The following is an 11,248-nucleotide window of genomic DNA, read 5'->3' as shown; positions in this document are numbered from 1 at the left end:
AGTTGTTGCTACTTCATGACTGAGTCTTTTTTTTTATTTTTTTAACATCTTTCATTGCCCCCCAGGGAAGAGCCAGTGTATTTAAATATCCAGAAGATTTGTTTGAGGTTGTTGATGTCACAATGATTTGTAGTCCTATTAAAATGACATTTGCTGATGACATGATACAATGCGTCGCATTCATTTCATCTCAGCATGAAAGCACACTGATCTTTTCATCACAGCCACACAGGTAATCTAGTCACCCTCACTCTAATGTGATCAGCCATGCCACTATCACCAACATTTGCATAAGTGCTTCTCTGAGATGGACAGAATTTCTAATCCAAAGTCACGTCAAGGAAAAATAGCTGCTGCAGAATGATTTATCCCTTTATTGACTAAATGAAATTATTCAAATCCTGAAATCTGCTCTCTCCTTCAGCATTAGAATTTCAAGTAGACACACCTTGGTTCTGTATCTGTGTCTTAAACACACACGCACAAACACGGAGTAGAACTTGAACTGGATGCTAAGGACTGTTCATTTCCTTCTGCGTTCGACTACTCTGCAGTACTAGTCACAAAAAATGGACTATTTGTTAGCATGGAATTATTAAGAAAATTAAATCCCTCCTCTAGGTGAGATACAAGTGAGAGCTTAGGCACAATCTATTTACACAAAGAACCAACACAAATGTAGCTTTCATTTTTCCCTCAACTCATATGAGAGAGAAAAAGCAACAAAGCAAAAAAGCAACATGGGTTTCTTTGAGACATATATGACTCTAGGTAGTGTACTTGTCACTGTATGGCAACAAGGCCATACAGACAGGAGACTGCTTTGAGAGGTCATGACACTCCCTGAAGTAGAGAGTGAATTTCATATTCTCTCTTGAACATCCTGGATGTAGAAAAATATGGAAAAAAAATGAAAGAAAACAAAATGAATAAAAACACTCTCAAGCACATTTTAAAGTGCTACATACATTTGAAGAAATGTATCCAGTCTAAGAGAGGTGCATTGCCTATTCAAAACTAGGTTTGAAATCCAGGTGATGAAATTTCAAAAATTCATGGGGTAATATATCAAAAGGGGAGTTTTCTCCTGTGGTATATATTTTTTATCACATGTGAAAATATGAGGCTGTGGACACTTCACCAAACAGCCTGTTTGCCTGGCTGATTTTACAGACTTGTGAGATTTGGATATTTTGGGCAAGTTCCAAGTTTCTGAATTGACCAGCATTTGCCCATCAATATTTGAAACCTGTCAGTTGCCGGCATTAAGTCCACGTGATGACAGATAGCAAGCTGGATGTGAGACTGTAAAAATAAGGTCCACCTGGTTCAGCAATAGTTCTGCATTCTGCTTCTGACCACGTGACTTCACTCTGAAGATGTGCTGTGACAAAGCAGCTAGATCACATTTGAAGAGGAAACAGCCTTAATTTCTAAAAGTATATTCCTCCAACTGTTCTATTCAAATGAACCTTTATTTCCTGGAAAAATCTGTCAACTTCAGATCACAGGTTTCCCTTATAAAGACTGGAAAGTTTTGTCACTTAAAAATAATTGTATATCACAGCCTCAGACATCTCTACTGCATAAATACAATACAAAATTGTAATCTCTGAGATGAAATTTATATGGTATTGTCATTACATGTGCTTATTCTGTTTTAATAATACTATATAATGGAAAAGTGGACTTTTTAAATCATATAGCAATATGACTTTTAGGTTTGTTGTTTCTGCTTAGAAATGGCTCACATCAGTACATTTTATTAAGCTTGTCACTGTTTATTCATAAATACCTGACTCTTTTAAATAACAAAAGGAAAAACCCCACAAGGCAGATAATACTGCAAAACTAATTATTGAACTGTTCTTATTGACCTGAATTAATAGTCCAAAACATTATGTGGAATGAAAGGCTAATGAACAGAATGGTGAGAGTCCAATGACATGTTTTTGCTATGATTTGTAATATAACTAAGAACACATTTTTATTTTTCATCATTTTGAGAACTTGGAACTCCTTTTTGTTTCAGTCTGGAACTTCATGAGCCATATATTTTGTAAATATACAATCCTCGGTTATAGCATTTTTCTCTGCACTGCTCCATGGATCATGCACCCTTTGAGTATTGAGGAAACTGACCTTATTAATATGTTAAACAATAGCCCAATTCATTTTGATATTTCAGATGTTTGTGAGGGGAAAAAAAGCAGCTGAGGTAAAGTAGCTTTCCTTTGTTCACCAAGCATATGATACCAATCCTCAAACATGAAACTTGTCTTGTAGAACCTTACACTTGACAATCTGTTCTGGATTAGTTAATGGTTGAAAGCGCCTATGCCAGTCTTCACAGAGTGGGACACTCTCTGGATCATCACCACTTCGCCACTATTTGTTAGCGTGGAATTATTAAGAAATATGCTTAAAAAATTCACACACATATGCTTAAAAGTTAGCAATTCAAATATTCTTTACACTAAACTTTTTTGGTTTGGATCACGATTCCCAATCTATCAAAAAAGATACTGATTCTTTTCAAAGGTCACTCTGTAATTCTTAAGTTATTTTTTTTTTTACCATTACAGACCATAGCTCTACACTAACAAAGTGAAGCTGAGGAAATAATGTGAGTATACCAATAATAAGAACTACCATTTGCATGCTTCTTTGTAGTTTATGAAATAGCCAATTGAACCTTCCCAACAGCTCAGTGAGGAATGTCTCACTATCCTCATTTTTACAGATGAGGGCAACACACTTGTTCAAAGTTGCCCAGCCAGGAAGGGATTCAGCAAAGTCTTCTGCTCTTTCATGCCCTGTTACCAGTTTAGATCAAATAAACACATTAGGTTTTCTAAGCAATAAAAATAAATATTTACAATTACCTCCCCCCCCCCCAAAAAAAAAACACCAAAAACAAAAACACAACTCAACAACAACAAAGAATTACCCAGACCATTGCCCATTCTCCATGGAAGATGTAGTTATGGGCACATGAGCCATTCAATTGATATAATTACTGAATGTCCCTCTCCCCTTCCCTGGGTCTTTTTCCTACACAAAAATAAAGCAAATTCATAATCTGTAAAAGATAGGAATAGGAATGTGGGATCCTGTTTGATTTTAGTATTTTATTAAAAAGGCAGAATTAGAATGAAAAGAGGTTGAATATGTTAGCAGGGCAAAGGCCCAGGATTCACTCAGATAAAAGGGAGCATTATCAAGATTTCTGGCTCCAGCCCAAAGGAGAAAGAGCTTTCTCTAGTGCAAATTGCCTCACACTTCGACACGGTGCCAGCATTGTAAATGGGACATATTTCCTCTCTAACTAAAGCCAAAGTATCATATTTACATTTTCTGAATGCAATAATTAAGCCATTAAGTAGGAGATTTCCAAATTGGACCACAGTTGAAAGAAAGCATTAGGAAAGGCCAGGAGAGGTCATTTTGTTTCTGAAACATCACAACCAGTTCAGCCAAATCAACCATGCTGGCTGGTCATCACCCAGCACTCATGTGGGAGCTGATTTTGCCTGGAAAGCTCAGAAATAAGGAAGGAACAATCAACAGTTTCATCTCATTGCTATTGGAATCTCTGTTCATAGACTTCATGGATTTTCATAAGTCAAGCTTCAAACTTGCAGACCTTAACTTCGGCGTAAGAGGATCAAGGAATTTAGGAAAGCATTGCTGCTGTATTTCAGTAATCTTTAATGGAAATTTAGCATTTCCTTTAATGATGAACCCAAGCAGGATACCCTCATAGTATTAGCAGTGCTTTTGATTTTGTTATCAAAGCAATCACAGTTATTTCCATATTGCATTATAGTTGTTGCAGGTATCTCATCATATGGTTTAAATTGTATTACTTCTTTGAAATTATAGTAGTCCAGATCTATTGATGGATCTTGTTATTTAATAAGAAGCACAATATTACTACATCACAAATTTATCTTTACATATTTTAATGTCTGCATTTCAATATATTTGAAATGTTTGTGATTAATCCTAGACACATTTCACTCTGTATATTTAAAAAACACTCTTCTGGGAAGAAATTCACAGACTTTGCCAGCCTGCCAAAGGGGTCCATGGCAGAAAACAAAAAGTTTAAAAACTTTGAGAAGGATTCCATGGACATTTATGTCTGATTGCGTTTCAAAAAGTGTGTGTGTGTGTGTGTGTGTGTGTGTGTGTGTGTGTGTGTGCAAGCACATGCATGCATGCTTTTGCTAGACTCTGTATTAGGCACTGGGGAGACAAATATGAATTACCATATTGTTACTGGACTTACAAAAAATATATACATCATATGCATATGTGCGTTTTAATTCAGTGTATTCATTAGGTGACCTCTTTGTAGTTCCTGCAAGTTCGCCCACAACTTCTACCTGATACGATATGTAATTATCAGTTTGGGTGGTTAGTAGTATGGACTTGAAGTTCATAGGTTAAAGCTCAAAGTCATTGCCATGGTAATTATTTTTTAACTACCTTTTTCCATTTAATTAATCTACAAGAGATGTACAAACATTCTCTGTCCTATTTTCTTGATTTTTTTTATAAACCATAAAACTTACTTTGGAAAAGTGGTCCTTACATTTAATATATATCAAGATCAACTGGAGGGTTTGTTGAATCACAAATTGATGGATTGCTGGTCCTATTGACAAAGCTTCAGATTTGGCCAGAAAATTTGTATTTCTAACAAGTTCTCAGGTGATGCTGATGCCACTAGTCCACTGGTCCAGCTTATGGCCATGTTGATGCTGTAGGACCTTCCCTAGACTAGCTCTGGTTAATTTGTCTTGTGGGCTTACATAGGATGGCATAATGGGGGAAAATGCGTTGTGAATTATTCAAAACCCAGTATTTAGTAGCTATATGAGCCTGGCAACTGCTTTATCTCCTTAGCCTCATTTCCGGAGCTTTAAAATGGGGACAAAATGCCTACCTGATAGCTTTGTTCTGAGTATTACACAGAGCTGTCTCATGTACAAACATGAAACAATTGTTACTCAACATATAGTAATAGCCACTATTATCGAGTGCCAACTGTATACCAAATTCTATGCTAGGTGATTCAGGCATTATCTTATTTAATTCTCAAAGCAACCCCTTGATGTAGTTATGATATATGCTTGTTTTATATATGATGAAAACTAAAGCATGGTGAGGTTCTGGGCACTTGGAGGGCAGATAAGCTGATAGGCTAATAGCTGAATGAACCTGATCAATTTATCACCAAAGATTTTGTCCTTAGCCCAATATGCTACCCTGTTGTCTGGGCTTTTGTCTCTGCCTAAGTTTCGTCCAAGCAAATGATCTGGTCTTGTTAGGCCAATTAAGTGCCTTCCCTCCCCTCTGTCTGTGCTCTTTTCTGACAATGGTCATGTCTTCTCCCTTAGCTTCCAGTGTGTTTCCACTCATTGGCTGTTCCCCAATCAGGGGGAACTCAGAAGTTCATAATTACTCCATTCAGGTATGGTTATTGAACCCCTAGTACAATTTTCCCCTCTTTCTTATAGAATATTTTATGTATGATTATGTACATGCATATCATTTTGCAATTGTTTTTCTTTCAGTCTTGTTTGAAAGCTCTTGGAGAAAGATAGTCAACTTCTTTTGAAAATCTCACAGGACCAAACATGAGCTGGATAAACAAGGGTACTTCCAAAGAGGAGATCTCATAGGTCTAATCCACTCCCTGCTATCCCACATATCCATAACTCCAGTCAATACACAAAATTGCATTGCAATCAGTTTAGAAATTATATAACACCATATCTAGATGACAACCTTTTCCAGTTGACACTTTAGTTCAAGATGTCAAACTGACTCATAAAATGAATTTGTAGGGTTTCTACATAGAGTTTTATGTTTTGCTCAAGCAAATAAACTTCTAACTAACACATAAAAAATAAAATCTGATTAATACTTTTGGAATAGACTGGGTTATTTAAGAGATACTTATAAAATAAAGTGTTGGAGGTTGATTTACTCTCCTAGTCCTAGTAGAGACTACTTTACTAAGCACTTGCCATGAACTATTGGTGGTGGTGGTAAGGATTCTCTTTGAATCACTAATTTTTTCCCTGACAACAACATTGTGAGAGAGGTATTTTTAATTCCTATTTCAGAGATGAGAAAACTGAGCCTTAACAGAGGTTGAGTAACTAGCCTAAGATTATTAGCCTGTGGGGGTTGTATCAAACCCATTATGTCTCACTACAAATACAATTAATGTTGACCACAATTCTACTTTATCCTCTTCACAATGTTTCAAAACAATTGTTGACTCAATGACAAAATCGTTCAAACAGGGTATTTACATGGTATAACTAATAAACAAATATATGTTCCCCTAAACCATATTGTTTTCACTTGTAAAGTGGAGCCTTGAGTACAACTTAAATATATAAAATAAAAATGTTAATAATCTAGTGGATATATTTTGGACCTACATTTCACTTGCAAAATGTGACCTAGTCTCAATGATCCTTGTAAATGGTTAGACAATTAGTTCACTATGAGTTTAGAAATTCTCACATTCATTTTAAGTATTCATTTCACTGTCTCTGAAGGCCTTGTTCAGTTCTTTTCTTTGAGGTATCTAAAAAATGTTTGTGAACACCAAGGAACTAGTCTTGTTACTTTATTTAAAAAATTACCACTATAAGAGAAATAAATCAAAAGGAGGAGGAATACATTGCTTACAGCCACTTAATTAATGCAGCTGGGAGCCATGCTATTTTAAGTTGACTGTTCCTTCTTGTCACCATTTCAAAATGTTGCTTGAAGAATATAATCCCCCCTCAGAGATCTATAAACCTATTGATTAGACATCTTAAATTGCACAAGAACATAAGAATTTTCAACTGATTCACATCAACAGGCAATGGAGCCTAGTTGTGGGTCTTTGCAAAATTGCCAAATAGGAAAAAAAAATCCTAGATTTGTATGAGTTTAATGTAATTTAAATGTCTAAGAACAGGATCCTCTTACTACACTGGCACCTTTTCATATAATTCATTATAGGGCACAGTACAGAATCAAATAATTGTCTTGGTTTTCACCAGATGCAAGAAATATGTAAAACTATGTGAGCAAGTTTTATCTGATACAATCTCCCCCAAAACACAGATGGTGTGGCAAGGATGCCAGTTTTGAATTATAGAGATCAGATCATGACTCCTCTGGATAAGCAAAAATACAGAAAATTTAGTCACAGCAAATCCTTCCATAGCATTTACTCTGTGCTAGGCTATTTTCTAATTATATTAATAAATATAATGCACACAAGAACTTTATAAGATAGACAAAAATATTATCTCATTATAAGAAGAGGAAACTGAGTATTTAAGGCACTTACCCAAGATTACATAGTTAATAAATCTCAATGAACTAGGGATTAAGGCCACATAGTTTGCCTCTAGAGTACATGCTTCTAATCACTAAGCTTTACTCCTCTTGAACTTGCATATTTATTTATTTTTATTGATTTCAGAAAGGAAGGGAGAATAAGAGAGAAAGATAGAAATATCAGTGATGAGAGAGAATCATTAATCAGCTGCCTCTTCCATGCCTCCTACTGGGAATGGAGCCTGCAACCTGTGCATGTACCCTGATCAGGAATTGAACCATAACCTCCTCATTCATAGGTTGACACCCAACTGCTGAGCCACACCAGTTCTTGACTATTTTAAGCATAGAAATTATGTTGAGTTCTATTCAGCCAAGTTTGAGAGATCTGGCAGTTTGCTGAAGCTTAAATTGAAATATTATATAATAAAAAGTATTTGCCAACTGCTCTCTAATTAGACTCTGCAGAATGGAGATAATATCTCCACCACTTCACTTGTGAGTTAAAAATTGACAATAAAATAAAGATGGTGGCTACTGTGATGTATTGCATAAAAGACTTCTTTCCAAATTATGATGAAAACACACATTAAGCCATGGATAGATTACATTAGAAAAATCTACATCAAAAGAGCTTCGATCAAAGATAGCTAGCGATAAAATATTCAAACATAGAAAATAGTAAAGAGCCACAGGTTACTGCTGATCAAAAGGGAATAGTGAGAGCTGGGAATTAAATCAAGGAGAACAGGACCAGCTGCATGGCTGCCAAGCACAAATAAGAGATACTTAGACTCTGAAAGACAGCCAGAGTCCCTGGAGTAACATGAGGCATTAGAGCACCAGAATCTCTTTAAGGAAGTTTACAAAATAAATAAAACAAACAAACAAATGGAAAAAAAAAACTTACAGAGAAAGAAAAATCAGAATGACAAAGAGCTAGATGGAGTGTTAGTTTTTATTTTGGACTTTAAAGAATGCCAGCTATTTTATTTTAAAGACAAAGACAAAGGTAAGAAGTTAATTCAAAGCTGGTAGACTTGGTGGGATAAGAGAAGGAGAGTTTGTTGTTGTTGTTAGATTTTTTTATATTTTTTTTCCTTTTTTGTTTGTTTGTTTTTGGCAAATAAGCTAAAGAACAAGATTCTTTGAAAGTACAAGCTGGAACAATCAATGACTCCAGAAAGAACACCACATGTGTGGGTGATCTAGATGAGACATATGTTTGTCACTCCCTGATCCCAGGATTGATTAGACTGACCTGGCTTGTTAAGCTGCCTCTTCGGGCCCAGCCTTTCTGAGACTGCTCAAGGAAAGAATAATAGAAATTCGTTTTTTCAACAAGTTTTTATATGCTACAGGCCTCTTTTGCTAGAACTTAAAAACCAACTGTTGAGAAATAGACTAGACTTCAGGTGGTGAGCACGCAGTAGGGTATTCAGATGTCGTATTATGAAGTTGTACACCCGAATTTTGTATGTTATTAACCAGTGGCATCCTAATAAATATAGGTCAGAGTCAGGGCAGGCAAGCTTCCATGTGGCTGTCTGGGATCAGTTGCTATAAAAACCCTAGTGGTGTGTTCCACCCTGGGGCTTCCATGGCCTTTGGGTTTATATTGGTCACACTCACGATTGACTTGGGAACAGAATTTTAGGGCCTTATACATACACGTGTTATGTCTTCTCTTCCACCCATCCTTAAAGGCTGGTGAGAGTTACGTTGGCTATGCATGCATAACATTCCCTTCCTGCCTCAGGTCCACACACAGTGTGCGATGAACAAATTAATGAAAGTCTGCCGGATCGGTTGGTGATGTGAGTTGAAGATGCTGGGGAGATCTCTGTCTTGTTTACAGGGATTCACAGACAAAAACTGGCTGAACTCTATGTTATCTGGATCCTGGGTACTCAAATTTTGGTCATAAACAGTGTTTTTATCACCTGGGAGCCTGTAAAAAATTCAGAATCTCAGGTTCCTCCCAGAGTGGCTGAATCAGAACCTGCATTTTAACACAATCCCTAGGAGATACATATGCAGATTAAAGTTCAAGAAGCATTGATTCAGAGCAGGGTTGGCAAACTATTCCTGTACAGGGGTGAGGTAAGGGTGAAGCACAGAGAGGAAAAGAGATATGAAGATGGTAACACAAGTGAAAGTAATTCTATTGCTTCTATGGGAACCTGGACTTAGCCAAGAACTGTTAGCTGCCTTTAGATTGGAAAAGGCAAGGGAATGGATTTTTGTTTAGAAGAAACACATTCCTCCTTACCCATTTTAGTCTTCTGACATCCAGAACTGTAAGGTGATATATCTATGTTGTTTGTGGCAATTTGTTATAGCAACAAAAGTATAGAAATGTACCGCTTGACTGAAAATCCCCTTTCTTTAATCAATAAATAAAAATATACTAATTAAATAATGTAAAAAAATAAAATAAATAAATAAATTTTATTTATATTTTTCATTAGTTATGTTAAAACCTGTAACTAGGTATAAGCAAGGGTTGCATGTCCAAGAATTATTTAATCTCTTTCAAATAATTTTTCACATCTTTTTATGAATCCAATTAAGTGAGTTTTAATCCAATTAAGTGTAGTTAACTCTCAAAATAAAATTCTGGTTTATTGTTGGACAATGTGGCTTCACACATACATCAAATAGGCCAAAAAATAAACAAACAGCAACTTCATAGACCAAAAAAAGAAATAATAGTAATGATAATAGAAAAGAAACAAACGTTTAATATTCTTTAAACTCAAATTATTTTGTGATAGTTCAGTCCCCTCTATATATCCCCTCTTAGTCCAAAAATGTATTGGATTCATAGGCCGATTTTCCTAATAGTAAACTTCAAACCCACCCAAATAGAAAGCTCCACTCCCATTATTTTGGGGAGCAATTAAATGAATGCCTCAAATGAGCCCACAAGGTGGGCTATTAACAGAAACTGTCACAGACTTGGCCTTGGCAATTTCTCAGGCTCAGGCTCCCAGGTGTCCATCCCTTGGCCATAGGACTTAGGAAACTCCCCACTGCCATGGCCCATGGTAACCTAATGTTTCTGGATGTCTCCAAAGCTTCCCAAACTCCAGGTGCTTGGATATCAAAGAATGTGTGTGTTGTTAGAAGAGGTTTTAGCTCCTTCCTACTCCAGTGAAAGGCCCTGTTAGAAGCTTGGCTTAAGTCTGGTTCCACACAAAATCTCTTTGAATAACTCTATGGACTTTGGTCTCTAATTCTCAAAATGGTCCAGCCTGACACAGTGAGGGACACAGCCAGAGCCTCTTCTCTCCCCTTGTTACTTCCCATCACTAAAATATCCCCTCTCCTTTCTGAGTCACAGAGAAATATCTCACACACATGGATGAATGAAGAGATACTATGTATTTTTGTGAATGGGAGAGGGAAGTATTTCTTTTAGACTGGATGCAGGGAGAGAGAAAACAGTTATAACAGTTATATATGGACTAGAAGCCCAGTGCACAACATTCGTGCACTGGGGGTAAGGGGGTCTCTCAGTCCAGCCTGTGCCCTCTCACAGTCCAGGAGCCCTCAGAAGATGTCCAACTGATGTCTTAGGCCCTCTCCCCATTAGGAGCAGGCCTAAGCCGTCAGTTGGACATCCTTAGCGCTGCCATGGAGGTGGGAAATGCTCCCACCACCACTGCTGTGCTCACTTTTGGCTGAGTGGCGCTTCCCCTGTGGGAGCGCACTGACCATCAGGGGGCAACTCCTACATTGAGCGTCTGACCCCTGGTGGTCAGTGTGTGTCATAGCGACTTGTTGTTCTGCCATTCGATCAATTTGCATATTAGCTTTTTATTATATAAGATAGTTGATAGTTACCTACACCTTCACCTTCATTGTTTTTTATTCAAGGAGG

This window comes from Plecotus auritus (assembly GCF_963455305.1).
Source record: "Plecotus auritus genome assembly, chromosome: 5".
Classification (NCBI taxonomy): Eukaryota; Metazoa; Chordata; class Mammalia; order Chiroptera; family Vespertilionidae; genus Plecotus; species Plecotus auritus.
The sequence above is the reverse complement of the archived record's forward strand: the minus strand, read 5'-3'. Positions refer to the sequence as shown.